This window comes from Lepisosteus oculatus, chromosome 14 (assembly GCF_040954835.1).
Source record: "Lepisosteus oculatus isolate fLepOcu1 chromosome 14, fLepOcu1.hap2, whole genome shotgun sequence".
Classification (NCBI taxonomy): Eukaryota; Metazoa; Chordata; class Actinopteri; order Semionotiformes; family Lepisosteidae; genus Lepisosteus; species Lepisosteus oculatus.
In genome coordinates this window covers 5,212,006-5,228,369 of record NC_090709.1, presented here as the reverse complement: position 1 = coordinate 5,228,369, position 16,364 = coordinate 5,212,006, and the positions used below count along the sequence as shown (strand labels likewise).

At 51.0% G+C, this 16,364-nt stretch overlaps 1 protein-coding gene, 1 non-coding gene and 1 pseudogene across 2 annotated transcripts in view; 1 reads left to right on the top strand and 2 right to left on the bottom strand.

Annotated features, from left to right (window-relative positions):
• LOC102695046 (zinc finger protein 721-like) overlaps positions 1-16,364 on the top strand; it is a 1,154,024-nt pseudogene that overhangs the window by 266,561 nt on the left and 871,099 nt on the right.
• The window catches only part of LOC138242831 (zona pellucida sperm-binding protein 3-like), a 496,704-nt gene that overhangs the window by 2,453 nt on the left and 477,887 nt on the right, over positions 1-16,364 (bottom strand). The gene's annotated exons all lie outside the window — the stretch shown is intronic.
• LOC138243832 (U7 small nuclear RNA) lies at positions 4,925-4,982 on the bottom strand. Its single transcript, XR_011192450.1, has one exon. It is a non-coding gene; the product is annotated as a U7 small nuclear RNA (small nuclear RNA).

The window sequence follows — 16,364 nt, the reverse complement described above, 5'->3', positions numbered from 1 at the left end:
CATTGTCTGTCCTTTTGTTATTGTAACGGATTCGGGTTCTAGGGCTTGTGCCCTTGCCGCTCCCACCCTACTTCGTGCCTCATTGTATTGGCTCGAACCCAGGTCTTGCTAGCTAGAACCCGAATCCGTTACAATAACAAAAGGACAGACAATTAAGTTGTACAAAGAATAGACTACTTTGAGCCGTCCAAATTCCATTATGTGAATTTAAGCTTTTTTTTATTAATAACAGCATTAGTAATACAATGCGTGCTCAGAAACCTTACTTATTAGCTTATGAAGCAATAGTGTTTCGACAATTTGCCGTCTTCAAAAAGTAAACGCTGAAGTTTTTATACTTCCTTGTGAGCAGATCACCTTTGATTTAGAAAAGGAAAACTTACTCCCCTGTTGCTTTCATTGCAATATCTGAATCGAGACCCAAGTGCTAAGAAAGCTGAAAAACGCAGAAGTCATAAACCCGATTTTAATTTAGATACACATTTTCTAATGCAGCCTTCATTACCAGACAGTCTATTTCTCGAAAGCGTGTTATGTAAAAAAGAGAAAAACGAAAATATATGGATGACAATATTTAAAAGCTGAAGATTTTACTTTTGAGAAGTTGTCATTTTATGTATCTAGACGCTTTTCAACCACTGCTTTTAGAACTTTGATGTGCTTCCTGAATCATTTTCAGTGTTATAAACTGGGTGTGGAAGTAGCGATCACTTTGTAGAGCAGTTGATAGACTGGAGCTGTTCAGACTACTCTTGTTATTCCTCAAATGCTTCCATCATTTTTCTTTCAGGCTAGGACGCGAGTGTGTACATGTGTTTGGTTTTCGTTTCACTGATTCTCATTGAAGATTTGTGAATTAACAACGAAAGAATCAGTTGCCTCGGAAAGCAGAAGGTTTGGTTCTCAACGATCTTGAAGACACGCCCATGTAGAGCAGCGTGTGATGATTCGTACTATAAAAGACCAAGTGCTCAAAGTGACGTCTGCGTTTACCGTTTAGACTTTTCATCTCGGGCGCACTTTTAGAAAGCAAAGATAGAGCAGTTGTGTTGAATCACACTATGACAGCTATCAGCAGAGTGGCGCAGCGGAAGCGTGCTGGGCCCATAACCCAGAGGTCGATGGATCGAAACCATCCTCTGCTATGTATTTCTTATGCACGATTGATAAGCACACCATCAGTTTAATGAAGTACATTAAAACTGATTTTTCTCTCGTGTGTATGCAAGCTTCACACTTTTCATCTTTACCAATAGCAGATGCCCAAATGTATCTTTGGTTGTTCTGCAATCCTTGATAGTTTCCTCAAATCCTTCAAATGAACATCCATATCAAAGCAATTGTGTTTATATATATTACAATTAAGGTACATATTAAAAATATCAACGCACATTTGTATAATGCTCATTTAATAATAATTGTCAAAGATTGTCAAGTTTAGCTTGCATCATAGTAATTGAGCAATAGTCTGTCCTAATTAAAGAGTACCCAAAGTTTGAAAGTACAACATAGAATAAGAGTACCTTTAATTGCTCTAAAAAGATTTGTGTCTCCCAGGCACCTCTTTTGTCTTTGATCTTTCTGGTTTGTGCCACCGAAGTTGAATTCCATCATCAGTTAATTTGTCTTAAGTCTGAAAACCAAATTATGACTGAGCTTAGACATTTCTCAAGCGAGTTTTCACTCAACGTTTATTTACTCAAATATTTAGTATCAAATGTACTACTGTAATCCTTATATTTTAAAAGACAATTTAGCAGTTTTACACCTTGCAAATTCAGTGGTTAACAAGGTATCTTTAAGCTAAATTTTGTGGATATTTTAACTTGATCAAAGTAAAAATGTAATGTAAAAACATTTAAAAAATCTATAAGCAATACCTTAACACGCTTTCTATAAGCAATACCTTAACGTCACTTTCAAAGAAAGTGAACACACTTTCTTTGAAATCACTGTTGCCTACTCTCCAAAGTTGGTTTATCTGGAAATAATATTATATTAGAAATAATATTAGAAGCTATTTTTACTACTGGATCTTCACTAATCAACTAATCAGACATACCCATTACACATTTTCACAATTTAACTCCACTTTTCTGCAGTATTTGCTAAGTCCTAGAATACAAAGTGGCCATATTTCAAAGTTCAAAAGTTGTAGTAATTTCTTAGAACATGAAGCTTTTTATAAAACACTTTATTTTGGCATTAAAAGATTAGCAAGATTATACATTATAAACTAAAAATAAGAATGTATGCCAGAGATGGATCCTTGGATCCTATTAATCAGATGTAAGCTGTCATATAATGACCTATCTGTAACCTAGAATACTAGTAGTGAATATTTTCTACACCACAGAGAGAATATAATATCATACCAGTAGGTTTTGATTGTCCATGTTGTCAAGGAATCACTTGTGTGTACAGGACTCTTCCATTGTGCTCAGCCTCTTGATGTGGAATTGGGAGTTCACCAGTTCTGTACACTTTCCCACATGCCTCAGTTCATCTCTGATCTCTATCAGGAGACCCAATACCCGAAACTCTGAAATCATTCACATTTTGTATCAGCATTTGTAAGGAATTAGGTCAGTATTTTTTTTACACTATTGTTATATTAGCATTACTGTAGTGTTGCTAATGTGCTACATGCAATTTATAATCCTAAAAATGTAAAATTCTCACATTTGTAGTTGATTTTGTGTGATCTTCACCTTCACACTATTTTATATGCCATTTATTGCTTATTAACGTTCTATTTTTAATCAAAATAATATTAAGACCTGTATGTATTCAAATAGTATTATCATTATTTATACTTACACATCAAAAGATGATTTCTGAGAAAAACATGACAGTATTTAACCTAAATGCCAAACAACAAATATCAGCAATGCATTGTGGTATATAACCAGAAAAGATGCTGTGTTAGATATGTTTTCAATTTCAATTATATATGCATTTATTAATGTTGTCAATATTATTACGGTTGCAATTTAACCATGGTGAGAATCCCTGCCTGTCATACAGGAGAGTGGGGTTTGATTCCTGACAGGGAGCTAAGGAGCTTTTTCTATGACCTGTTTACAATTTAAACTGTAGTGTGAGACACCTTTCTTCTACAGAAATCTATTTTTTTAAAAGGAGATGAATTAGTTATAACAACACAAAACATCAAAGTGAAGTTGCTTTTCAGCAACTCCTTGGCTACATGGGAATTTAGTTTTTTTGACAGCAGGGTCATTTGCAAAATTAAACAAGGAATTGATTCACTCCTGTGGAATACTGTATAAAATGGAAGACAGGTTTGATATGGAAACAACTACACACATTTTAGTTTTTTTTCCAATTTTACTCCCATCAAAGTGACATAAGAAAAGTCATTGTCAGAAGTGGGATATGAAAACAAGCCACCAGGGGAGACCGATGTAATAACTTCACCAGAAATATATTGAAAACAAATGGGCTGTCACTAAGGAAATTCATAGAGAAATACAGGTCCCACCATAAAACACCATAAGGAGTGCAAAACATGTTAAGTTATTTCTGTACTTCATCAGTGTCGGTAAAAGAGGGACTCAAGGACACAAAGACTCTAGTTTGGGATTCAGGCTGAGAAAGGGAAGTGTGACTTTGGACACAGGGCATTGCAGAGAGGAACAAATGGTGCAACGAAACAAAATGCCAAAACCAAAATGCCATTGAACCAGGGACCTTTAGAGCATCAGTCTAAGGCTTTCTCAGCTGAGCTATTTCAACCTCTGTGTATGATCCAACCTCTGCTGTCTGCAGTAGCCTCCCAAAGTTCCAGCATGAGTGCACGAAGAGGAGTGGTAGAGTGTTAATGCAACGTCATTCAGAAGGGGAGTGATCCAGCCCAGCTCTCTGAGGTTTGGTAGATACATCTTCTTCATGAGTAATGTAGGATCAACTTCTTCAGGCTGGAGGAAGGGCTTGCATTTCGGCAGTAGTAACTGACTGAGTAGTGACTTCTAGGACCTGGTCTTATCAGGTTGCTTTGCCACGTTTGTCAGTTCTGCTGAAAAGACCTGTCTCTAGGAAATTTAGGAAGCAAAAGAATGACTATCTGAAAGGTGACATGATCTGCTGGCTGTTTGATGTGATCATGAATGACACAGGAAATTCGAATTCTTGCAATAAGACAAAACGAGATCCATAAAACGCTGGCAGAAGTGCAAAATGTGAGAAGATAAAAAGACACCTGTTTCTGCCCGCTTTCAAACAGGGGATCTTGCGCATGTGTGATGAACGTGATAATCACAATATTACAGAAATGACAGCAGCATTGAACATGGCGAGACGTAAAAGATTGTTAATTTCCTTCAAATACTCACAGTGTGTTTATTCTGCTGTATTAATTTACTGTGCTCATCCGGCAGTTACAAACTTGTTATCTACACACTGTTCCCAGAGCTGGATAGGTGACTCCACATTCTACAGCTCTCTAGCAAAAGAGGAAGTCAGACTATAGAAATGGAGAAAATCTCCTTTTCAGAATGTGGAAATATATTCCTGAGAGAAGTCCTTTCTCGAAGTTCAACACTCTCTGCAAGTCACCCATTCCCACCTTGCGCAGTGTAGTGGTTATCACATTCTCTTAACACACCAAAGGGTTTCAGTTTGAAAGCGGGCGAAAACAAGTGATCACTTTTTGCACATTTGTCACTGCTGACGTTGCTTTATGGGTCTATTTTCTATACTGTGCTGATCAATTGGAAATCAAATGGCAAAAAAGACCCGTTCCCACACCTAAGGTCAAATATTAGGAATCAAAACTGTTCGAGTGTATGGAAGCACATAGCTTTATTAAGATTTCCAAGTGCTAGATCTTTTTATTCCTAAAAGACCCTATTTATGTTGTATGAGAAATATTAATATTAATACAGAATATTTTTTCACCAAATAAATGGGCTTTCTGACTTCAGAAAGCCTTCTAAACAAATACTAAAAGAGCAAAAATTCCATTTGGTAAATGAAATGAAAACACATACCCTACCAAACCTTGAGTACAGGCCATTCAGGGTGATAATACAAAACCATTTATAATTCAACAAATAAAACCTGTCAACTGGTAATCACCACTTATCATAAAAAATAAGTAGCAATACACAGTAGGGGACTCTTGGGTGCAAGTTAAATCCATGCAAGGAGGGGGTTTAGTGTTACATTTCCAAATCAGATATGCAAATGAGAGATCTGGCCCAGCCAATCTCAAAGCTCCCTTGGTCTGGAATGGAGCTGCTCCCCTCTTCTAGTTATTCACACTGGAGTTAGGTTACATATTAGCACATTTCATCTAACAGTTACTCCAGAAACAAAAACTTAAACAAATGACCTGGAATGTGACCACACCTATTAGAATGTAGTTCAACAGATAACTTGTAAACCTTGTCATAAGATTTTTTTTGTTCTACAAAATATACTTTATTCCACAAAAAAAACATCTCAAAAGAAACATCTCACACATATTAACACTCCATGTAATAAAAAACAACGGCGTAACGGAGATTGATTATCAATCTTTGCAAGTGGGGGCGGATTTGCGCAATTAAGAGAGCCCCTCCAAACCTACCACTCGCTATTGTCCTTTAATCCCTGTTTATCCCAAAGTCCTTTCCAGCGCTCCCTCGCCGTGGGAAAACCCCATTTGGCAACGTGGTGCTTCGTCCTCCTCCTGAGGTTCGCCAGGATCCTCTCCTCCAGCTCCCTCGCCCCCCACTTTATGTTGTGCCGGATGAGAGTGTTCCTCACCTTCCACAGTCCTTGTTTTGTGAGGGACAGCAGCAGCCCCCACAGGTCCTGTGTCCCCTTGTCCAGTCTAGTGGGTGCCAGCCCCCAGCAGAATATACTGGTAACTGAGCACCACACCCGTTCCCAGGAGTTGCATAATGTTGTCCATTCTGTGCCCAACACCGCCTTGGCGAAGGGGCAGCTCCAGAACACGTGCTCCTGAGTCTCCTCGACGAAACACGTGTCCCAGGGGCAATGCGGATTCCTGGAGATCGAGTGTCTGTAGAGGACCTCTCTGGTAGCCAGTCTCTTGTGTACGGCCATCCAGTTGAGGTCCTTCAGTTGGTTCTCAAGTTCTTTGGGCTGTGTCCTTTCCCAGACTTGTCTGGGAACCTGCAGCCTTTCGTCAGCGACCAAATGCCCCCTCACCTCTTTGTACAGGGCTCTGTGGTTGGTGCAGAGCTCTGGCTGTCTCGTGGCCTCGTACCTCCTGCTCCACTTGACAGCGCGGATTGTAGAACTCCGGTTGCCTCTCTGTCTTGAGCCCAGTGTTTGACCACTGGACCAAGTGCATCATCGGGACGGAGAGCCACAGCCTGACAAAGTACTGGTACTTGTGGCCGATGGGCTCCCGCAGCGCCCGACAGAGGTTGCAGTAGAAGATGCAGTCGAGTTTCAGGGGGAAATGTGGGACATCTCGACCCCCTTCCTCGACCTGCTGACACATCCGGTTCCTCGTGATGTACTCGTACCTGCCACCCCAGACGAAGCCGAAGATCATCCCTTGCAGCGCTCGTCTGAGTCTGGCCGGCAGCGGGTACACCACCGCCAGGTAAACCAAAGCCGGCAGGATGTCTGCTTTCAACACCATCACTTTCCCTGTGTAGGACAGCGACCGCGTTTTCCACAGACCCAGAATCGCATTCACCTTGGCGATCCTCTCGGTCCAGTTGATGGTCTCGTTGTCCTGGCTCTGGAAGGAAACCCCCAGTATTTTGAGAGGCTCCGTGCAGAGCTCGAGACCCTCTGGGGCCGTCGTCCTGTGCTTCCAGGGCCTGAAGAACTTCAGTTTGCTCTTTCGGCGGTTGAGTTTCGACCCCGAGGCTCTGGAGTATTGCTCCATGACCTGCAGGGCCCTTCTCAACCCCCTGTCCGACCTCAGGAACAGCGTTGTGTCGTCGGCGTACTGGAAGATCTTCAGGGTTTACCCTGCGCCTCCCGGTATCTCCAGGCGGTTGATGACAGGGTCCCGTCTCACCGCCTCTGCTAGGGGCTCTGTGAAAAGAACATAGAGAAGGGGGGAAAGGGGGCAGTCTTGTCATACTCCGGATTCCTGAGGAATGAAATCCCCCAGGTTTCCGTTCACGTTGACTCTGCTGCCTATGTCAGAGTACAGTATCTTAATCCAGAGGCTGAAACTCTCTCCGAAACCGAAGCGTTCGAGCACCCTGAACAGATAGCTGTGGTTCACTCTGTCGAAGGCTTTCTCCTGGTCCAGGCTGACCACCATCAAGGGCATATTCCGGTCCTCGCCCCAGGCGCTAGCATCTCTGGTCAGCTGGAGGTTCCAGCTGACAGATCGCCCTTCCACCCCCACACGTCTGGTCGCTGTGGATGATGTGGGGGAGGGCGGTTCTCAGTCTGGCGGTCAGAAGCTTGGACAGGATCTTTACGTCCATGCAGAACATCATGATCGGCCTCCAGTTTTTGAGGTCGGCGGCATCTACTCCCTTGAAGAGCAGGGAGATGACGCCCTTCCTCATGGTGTTTCCGAGTTTCCACCGGCGGAAGATCTCCTGCACCACTTCCACCAGATCTGCCGCCAGGGTGTCCCAGAAGCAGGTGTAGAATTCCTTGGGGAGTCCGTCCGGCCCTGGCACCTTGCCATTCTCCATGGACAAGAGCACCGCCTTCAGCTCCTCGGCCGCGATCGGACCCTCCAAGTCCTCCCTCACCTCCTCCGGTACTCGTGCCTTCAGCCCCTCCAGAAAAGCATCACCTGCCTCCACCTCTGTCTGCTTTTCTGAAAAGAGCTCCTTGTAGAAAGTGGTGGTCGCTTCTACCTTGTCACTCTCGTCCAGCACTTCCTCTCCATCTCCCCGTCTCAGGCTGTAGATCACCCACTTTTTCTGGGCTCCACGGACCTGATTGAAGAAATAAGAGGAACAGGTTTTATTATTTTCATAATGCTCCCTTTGTGCCTTGACCAGGAAAGCCTTGGCTTTCTTTCTCGGTGTGCAGCTTGCGGAGCCTTTCCTTCACGTCCCATGCCGGGGCTGAATTGAAGGCTCCTCCCCTGTTAGCCGAGCTGTACTCCTCCTCTAGTTGTTTCGGGAGTCACGCAGCTTCCTTCCTCTCCCTGGACGCCTTCCGTCTGCAGTACGTCTGTGCCAGCGTTCGGGTCCTGTCCTTCATGGACTCCCACCATTCCACCACGGAGCTGTAGCCGTCCGTCATGTCGACCCAGCTTGAGTAGTCTTTACTGAACAGTGCCCTGAAGTCATCTTCCTCCAGTATCACCCGGTTCAGCATCCAGTACCCATGACCGAATGCTGGCAGGCTGCGCCGTCAAGCGCTCGAGGTCGGAATACCACGCTGGGGACACCGTCACCGACTCCAGGGAGCAGGTCGTGTGCAGGAAGATGTAGTCCAGGCGGCTGCACACTCCCCGGGAGTTTTTCCAAGTCGTTCCGGCGTCGTTAGGGCGGCACCGTCTGAAGCCGTCTACCAGGGAGAATTGCTTGAGTAGCGACTCTGCCGAGCTAGCGTCGCTCCCCTTCTCCCGGTCAACGTTGAAGTCCCCGCCGAGCACCACCTGTCTGTTGGTGGTGCAGCAGCTGGCCAGGTCAGCAAACACTTCCTTCCAGATAGAGGGTTCCGTCGGAGCATAGACGTTAATCGCTCTCAACTTCTGCCCCCTCCAGTCGATGTCTGTGACCAGGATCCGGCCCTGCACCACGGAGAAGGAGGAAACCAGCATCATCTCTGGGTTTCCGAGGAGGATTCCCACTCCGGAAGAGTGAACCCCTCCTACGCTCCAGCATGATTTTCCCTTCGTCCATTCCCTGGTGAATGTCAGCTTGTCGCTTTCATCCTTCAGGTGGACCTCCTTTAAGAAACAAACTGAGAAAGACTTTGAGGCCAGATCATGAAAGACTCCCCGTCTTTTCAACGGGTCTATTAGCCCTCTCACTTTAGTTGTTAGAAAGGTAAGTTTCACAATCATGATTAAACAAGTGAAAGTTGAACCTCCTCTCTTTGTGCTTACAGTGGAAAACTTGGGAGTCTACATCTGGGCACTGTTTAGCCTAGATGTAACTCCTCTCGTTCGGGTCCTGGGGGGAATATGCTGGGCTCCCTCCAGGTCTCGCTGGGGACTGAAAGGTAAACATGCTGGACAGGTCCAGCCCTACCATCAGTCCCGGCTCCAGGGCGGCTTCAAAGTAATCCTCGTCTTCCTCGAGGATACTCTCTGCCACCGCTTCGGGAAGGCTTTTTTCTTCCCTTTCTCCAGGAGTTTCGGGGACCTCCAGTTGCTCCTGGGCCTTGGGGGAGGGGGGCTCCACTTCCTGGGCTGCCTCTTCCTGTTGTTCCTGGGTCTCGGGGGAGGGGGTTACCTCTTCCTGGGCTGCCTCCTCCGGTTGTTCCTGGGCCTCGGGGGAAGAAAGTTCAGTTTCCTCTAGAACGAGGAAATGGTTCTCCCTTAACACTCTTTTCTTTTGTCCTTCCGAAGGTGGATCCGCCCTGCATCTCTTCTCCCGCTTTCTCTTTCCCTTCTTGCTGGGAGTTATAGGGCCCTTCCTCCGGTCAGCCATTTTGTCCGTCGTCCTGGCGGCCATCTTTTGGCACTGGTGCGGCTGGGGGTGTGGCCTCGGCAGTTTAGGTTCTCTGCGGGGGAGGTGCGGGTTCTTTGTTCTCACCTCTCTCCCTTTGTCTTGAGACCGGTTTCTGCCGGCCGGCTTCCACCACCTGCGCAAACGACCTGCGCAGGAGCTCCCAGGAGCTCTTGGACACGACGCACAGACAGAGCGCGGGGAGCCGCCGCCTGCAAACACGGCTCCAGGCAGGACTCCGCTCCGCAGGAGCCGCAGAGCAGAGGAGATGGGGGCAGCTTAGCTCCTGTGCAGAGACCTGAGCTGTTGTTGCTGCGGACGCTGTCTTTTCTGTTCTCGGGGTAGGAGTGAATGTTCAGTTGCCCTTAGAAATGAAGCAGAGCACTTCAACGGCATGGGTGTGTGTGTGTGCGTGCGCCCTGGTGATTCTGGGAGACAGATCGAACCTGGGCTAAAAGAGAGGGGGCTTAGCCCTCTTCCATTTGCTAGTTCAAAGTTGTACAACCCATTTGTATCTGCTAGGCGGCGCAGTCGTCGTGCACAAAGAACGCTTTGAAAAGCGACAAAAGCAAGTCATTCCGAGTTGGTTGTTTGTGTTTTCCGTTCAGGCTCGAAATGCTGAAATGATCTCTCGGTTCCTTGGTTGTCATTTCTGCGTCGTAAAGGAATCACAGCACGCGTCGCCTTCCAGCACGCTGGGTCGGGACACGATGCCGGGGGTCGGAGAGGGCAATGTCTTCCTTGTTAATAAAGTAACAAGTATCCCTGCCTGTCACGCGGGAGACCGGGGTTCGATTCCCTGGCGGGTAATTGCTTTTCTTTTACCTCCTTAGAGAAAGGACTGCCTTTCACTTCTCTGTTTTCTTTCACAGCGTCGTGCACCTTTTCATTGCTCTCGCTTTCAGAGCCTCCGCACGGCACACGACTCGACATCAGGAAGCACATTGAAGTGAAAGCAGGGAGCGCTGCGACATGCACTGTGCAGATCCCGCCACACTAAGAGGTGAGTGGGTCTGTTCGAAGCACAAAGAACGCTTTGATAAGCGTCAAAGGCAAGTCATTCCGAGCTGGTCATTTGAAAGCAGGATGCGCTGCGACATGCACTGTGCAGATCCCGCCACACAAAGAGGTGAGTGGGTCTGCTCGATCACAGCGCTAGGCGAATCCCCAATCCCCTTTTGTGCGTGGCGACAAAAGAAGTCTGTTCCCGCCCGGTTTTTGAACCGGGTACCTTTCACGTGTGAGGCAAATGTGAAAACCACTACACTACGGAAAGGTGGTAAGATGTGTCCAGCAGCCCAGTGTGATTCAGCTGCTTTCAGTGCCTTTATTAGAGTGCGCTGATGGACCGTGCTCTCTCTCCAGAGACCAGCACGCCTGTCATGGACAGAGCAGGAAAGGTGGCGCCACATTCTACAGCCCTCTCCACGCAATCGACGAAATCGGGCTACTGAAGTGGAGAAAGTCCAGAAAGTGCAAATATCATCTTGGAGAGTATAAATCCTATTGCCGAAGGTCAGCCCTGTCTACCAGAGTAACCCTCCCACCTCCTGCAGCGATGATCAGCTCGTCTCACACGCGAGAAGTTTCGGCTGGAAACAAGCGCCCCCTCTTCTCGCACGTTTTGCACGTTCGAGTAGTTTTAATGCGGCTCCTTCGTACACGGTGCTGATCTTTTGGAAAGCAGGAGGCAAAACTGACACGTCCCCATACCGGGAATCGAACCCGGGGCGCCTGGGTGAAAACCAGGAATCCTAACCGCTAGACCAGAGCACGCAACCGGGCATTGTGCAAGCAAACTAAATAAATATGAGAAAACACGCAAGAGAGTTGTCACTCAGTGTCAAAGGGTCGATGTATACTGGGGCTCAGTTGAAATGCAACGTCAGGACTTTCCCGAATTATGTCACACGAAGAGAGCACAGCCTTTTCCCCCCTGCCACGTGTGTATCAGTAACTCGCCGTGATCGCATAGGGGTCAGTACTTTGCGTTGTGGCCGTCCTGATGTACCCCGGTCTCCCGCGTGACAGGTGGGGATACTCGCCACTATACTAACGAGGAAGACATCGCTCTCTGCTTAGTGTGCAAAACACTTACTTGCAGCATTGTGGGTGCTGTGGTTTAAACGCTATTGGTTTGTGAACAGAATACCCCTATCCCAGTGCATTGTGCCACATTAAATTTAACACACGAGAAAAAGAAATTCAGAACGCAAAGCTGTGTCAGTGTTCTGTGTAAAAAATTGGTTTGAACATCACGGGAGCTGTTTTTAATAAGCTGCTGAGTAAAGATTATTGAAGCATTTATAGGTTCTTTTCAGAACAAAGGACGAGTGGAGACGCAATTAACAAACAAGCATTAGCTTTATTCGTTAACAACCACACAAAACCAAACACAGGATCTACATACACATGAGGAGACTGATGGAACATGTACACATCGTTAGGGTGGTAATTACCTAACAACACACTATACTTTTACAAGACTACACAGGGCACTCGAACTATTAGGACATTATTTACACAGGTAGGGTCAGCCGCTGGTCATCGTGCTGACCCTCAGACTCTCCCCGGCTACCACTCCCAGCATGCCCAGCGGTACTACGAGCGCCTGGGGGTGCTTCCTCCTTACCACCAGGCGAGGGCATTACACTGCCCCCACCTGAAGCGTCTGGCGTCTCGTCGACATCGAACACCCCCCTCAAGCTGTACTTGTATTCGGCTAACTGCTGCGGAACCCTGCGTGAGCGGCCGCTGCGCCGCGGTGACGGCTGGCGACCCACGAACGCCCCACTATCGGCCGGCTCCTGCCCCGGCTGCTCCTCTAGAGCCTGACCACACGGTTCCTCTTCCCGGGCCCGGTAGGGGGCCAGGCGGTCTCGGTGCAGGACCACCACTCTCCCCCGTGTTCGCAACCGGACACGGTAGCAGACCTCGCCCACCACCCCGAGCACCTCAGCGGGCCCCTCCCACGACGGCGCCAGCTTAGGGCTGAGGCCTTTGCGGCGGCGCGGGTTGTACACCCAAACCGAGTCCCCGGGCTGGAAGGCAGGCCCCCTGCAGCGCAGGTCGTAGTGCCGCTTCTGCCGGACCCCCGCCTGTGTCAGGTGGGTCCGTGCAAAGCTGTGCACCCGCTGCATCCACTGCCACAGGTCCCACTCGTAGTCCGGTCCAGCCGGCAGTGCCGACCCGTTTTCAGGCAGCGGGCCGAAGACCAGGTCCACCGGGGTTCGCATTTCCTGGCCCAGCATGAGCGAGGCCGGGGTGCACCCGGTGGATTCCTGGACCACGGTCCTATACGCCCAGAGCGCAAGGGGGAGGTGGCAGTCCCAGTCCCATTGGTGCCGGGACACCAGGGTGAACAGCTGGGTGGCGAGCGTCTGATTAAACCGCTCCACCAACCCGTCGCTCTGGGGATGCAGCGGTGTGGTCCGCGTGGCGCTGGCACACTCTGGCGAAGACCTGGGACTTGAAGTTACGCCCCTGGTCACTGTGTAACTCCTCCGGCACCCCCAGCCTGGCAAACATCCCCTCCAGCAGTGCATCGGCCACCGTGGGGGCACTCTGGTCCGGGGGGGCGTAGGCCTCCAGCCACTTCGTAAAATAATCCATGGCCACCAAGACGTAGCGGTTCCCAGCCTCGGTGTGTGGAAACGGGCCCAAAACGTCCGCCCCCACCCGCTCCATTTTTTTACCGCCGAAGTGCCCCATGCCCGGCTGGCCGTGCACCGCTCGGAGCACCGCCCTGCGGAGTGACCGAGGCACCACCAGCTGCCACTGTATCTCGCCACTGGAGGGTACCCGCCACCCCCGGCGCAGCACCCCGTCCTTTACCTCCAAGGCCTCCCACAGGGCGCAGAGGGCCTTGACGGACTTCGGGTGCGGGGCGAGCTCCTCTCGCGTAGGCCGCACTCCAGCTGCCCTCCAGGGGAGCACCGGCCCCACGTCTGGCAGGCCCACCCCCAGCGGCCCCCAAGGTGCGGACAGCCTCCTCACGCTGCTCCCGCCGGGCGCAGTGGTGGCGTTCCGCGGCCTCGCAGGGGTTCCGCGAGAGAGCGTTGGCAATGAGATGGCAAGACCCCGCACGGTGCACGACAGTGAAGTCGTACTCCTGCAGGATCTCTATCCATTGCGCCATCTCCCCTCCGGCTCCTTAAAGTGGAGCAGCAAGGTGAGGGACGCATGGTCGGTCCTCAGGTGGAACCGGGTCCCGAACAGGTACGGCCTGAAGTGGTGGACCGCCGCCATCACCGCCAGCAGCTCGCGATGGGTCACGCAGTAGTTCCGCTCAGGCCTGTTTACACAGCTCGCACTTGCGGGGGTTGAGCCTCAGGCCAGCACGGCGGATGCAGGCCAGCACCGCCTGGAGGCTCGTCAAGGCCTGGTCGAAGCCCCGGGCATGAACCAGCAGATCGTCCAGATACAGCACACACTGGTTCCGGGGGACAGATGCCAGCACCCTCTCCACCAGCCTCTCGAACGTCGCCGGGGCATTGCACAGGCCAAAAGGCATGACAGTAAACTGCCAGAGGCCCTGGCCGATAGAAAAGGCCGTCTTCGGGCGAGCATCGGGAGCAAGCGGTACCTGCCAGTAGCCGCAGCGGAGGTCCAGGGAGCTGAACCAGGTCGACCTGGTGATGTAGTCTAGGGCGTCATCTATCCTCGGCAGGGGGTAGGAATCTTTCCGGGTGACCTCGTTCAGCTTGCGGTAGTTGACGCAGAACCTCCACGAGCCGTCTTTTTTTTTTACCAGTACAGCTGGCGCCGACCACGGGCTCGCGGAGGGCTCAATCATCCCCGCTGCGGCCATCTCCCGGATCTTTTCCTCGGCGGCGGTCTGCTTGGCGTGAACCATGCGTCCCGGTGGAATGCGGATGGGCCGAGCGTCGCCGGTGTTGATCTCGTGTTGGACCAGGGCAGTGCGGGTGCAGTCCTCATCTATCGCCGCAATGAGATCCTCGTTCTGGGCGAGTAGCGCCTGGAGCCGCTGCCGCTGGTCCTGATCGAGGCCCTCGCAGCTCCGCTGGTAGAGATCCTCAACGGCGCGCCTCGCTTCCACGCAACGCTCGGCTCCCGCCGCCGCCGCCTTGTCTGGCCCCCCGGCTGACTCGGGAGCAGGATCCAACACGCTCGCTCCCCGGCTCACAGGCCTGGTCTGCCCCGGCGACTGCCGCCGCCACCGCCACTGCCTCTTTTTCTCCCGGCTCCGGCAAGCCCGCGTCCCTCGGCCTTCGCCGGGCCTGCCCTCCACCAGGTGAAGTCCCTCCCCCTGCCACACCAACTCAAGTCCAAACTGGCCCCCACTCGCTGCAGTACGTCCAGCCCCAGAATGCAGTCCTCCTGGATGGGTGCGAGGTAGCAGGGGTGGCGCACCGTCACTGCATCTAGACGGAAGGCAAGCACCTGTTTCCCCCGGACTGCAGCGAGCTGTCCCGTCACGGTCCTAAGCCGCAGGCTGGAGGCCTCCCATCCTGGGGGGTTGGTGCCCTCGGTGTCGGGGAAGACGCCCGGCCGGAGTAGGGTTACCGATGAACCGGTGTTGAGTAGGGCCAGGCAGGGTTGGTCCTCGATTTTGCAGTGGAGGTACAGGCCCCGGCTACAGTTGACTCGCCCCACGGTGGCGTGAGGGGCGCCGGTCTTAACAGCGCTCTCCGGAGCGGGGGTTGAGGTGTTCGAGGGGCGGCCTTCCCCAAGCTGAGTCGCCCCATTCCCGTTTCCCTACGCCGATCGAGGAGTGCGAGGTTCGGGTGCCCGGCAGAACCGGGCTCGGTGTCCTCTCTTCCCGCAGCGGTTGCAAATCAGCGTGCGGGGCTGTTCCGCGGGGGTCGCTGCCCGGGCTGGCTCCTCTTCCCCCTCGCTCGATTCCTCCGTCGCCGTCTCGGTCAGCCGGCAGGGCGCACTGCGTCTGCTGGCACTTCCAGTCACCCCGAACACGGCCTCAGCCCGTGTAGCAAGGGTCAAGGCCTGCTCCAGCGATGTTGGCGCGGCCAGCTGCACGTGGCGCCGCAGCTCCTCGGGTGAGAGGGCCTTGAGAAAAGCCTGGAGAGCCATCTCCCGCTGCGCCTCCAGGGGGAAAGTTGGGTATCCTCGGCGGGCAAGGAACGCGACATCAGCGGCAACCGGGCCCAGTCGCTCTCCTGGTTGGCGCCGCCGCAGGGCCAGCCTCTCCCGCATCAAGTCCGGCGCCTCCTCTACACCGAAACGCAGCTGGAGAGCCGCCGCCAGCGCCGTGTATTCGCCTCGCACCCGCGCCGATGGGTGTGGGAATTGCTGATCGGCTCCGGCAGGGAGAGTATCCTCTATCTGGGGTGCCCGCTGACCAGGAGTAGCGGCCAGTCGCCCCAATTCTACCGGCAAAACCACTATTGAATAGCCCTGGTAAGGGCTGTGGCCACCTGTCGCACCCAGGAGTTGCTCAGGCTCCCTATGTGCGCTGCCAATGGGTTCTGTTTCTTCCAGCATCAGCCGGCACTTAACAGAATCAGGTAGTGTCTGCCACAAGTTGTCCATTCTGCCCGCTTCTGACACCAATGTAGCGTTTGCAGGTTCTTTTCAGAACAAGGACGAGTGGAGACGTGATTAACAAACAAGCATTAGCTTTATTCATTTACAACCACACAAAACCAAACACAGGATCTACACACACATGAGGAGACTGACGGAACACGTACACTTATTTAGGGTGGTAATTACCTAACAACACACTATACTTTTACAGGACTACACAGGGCACTAGAATTACTAGGACATTATTTACACAGGTAGGGTCAGCCGCTGGTCATC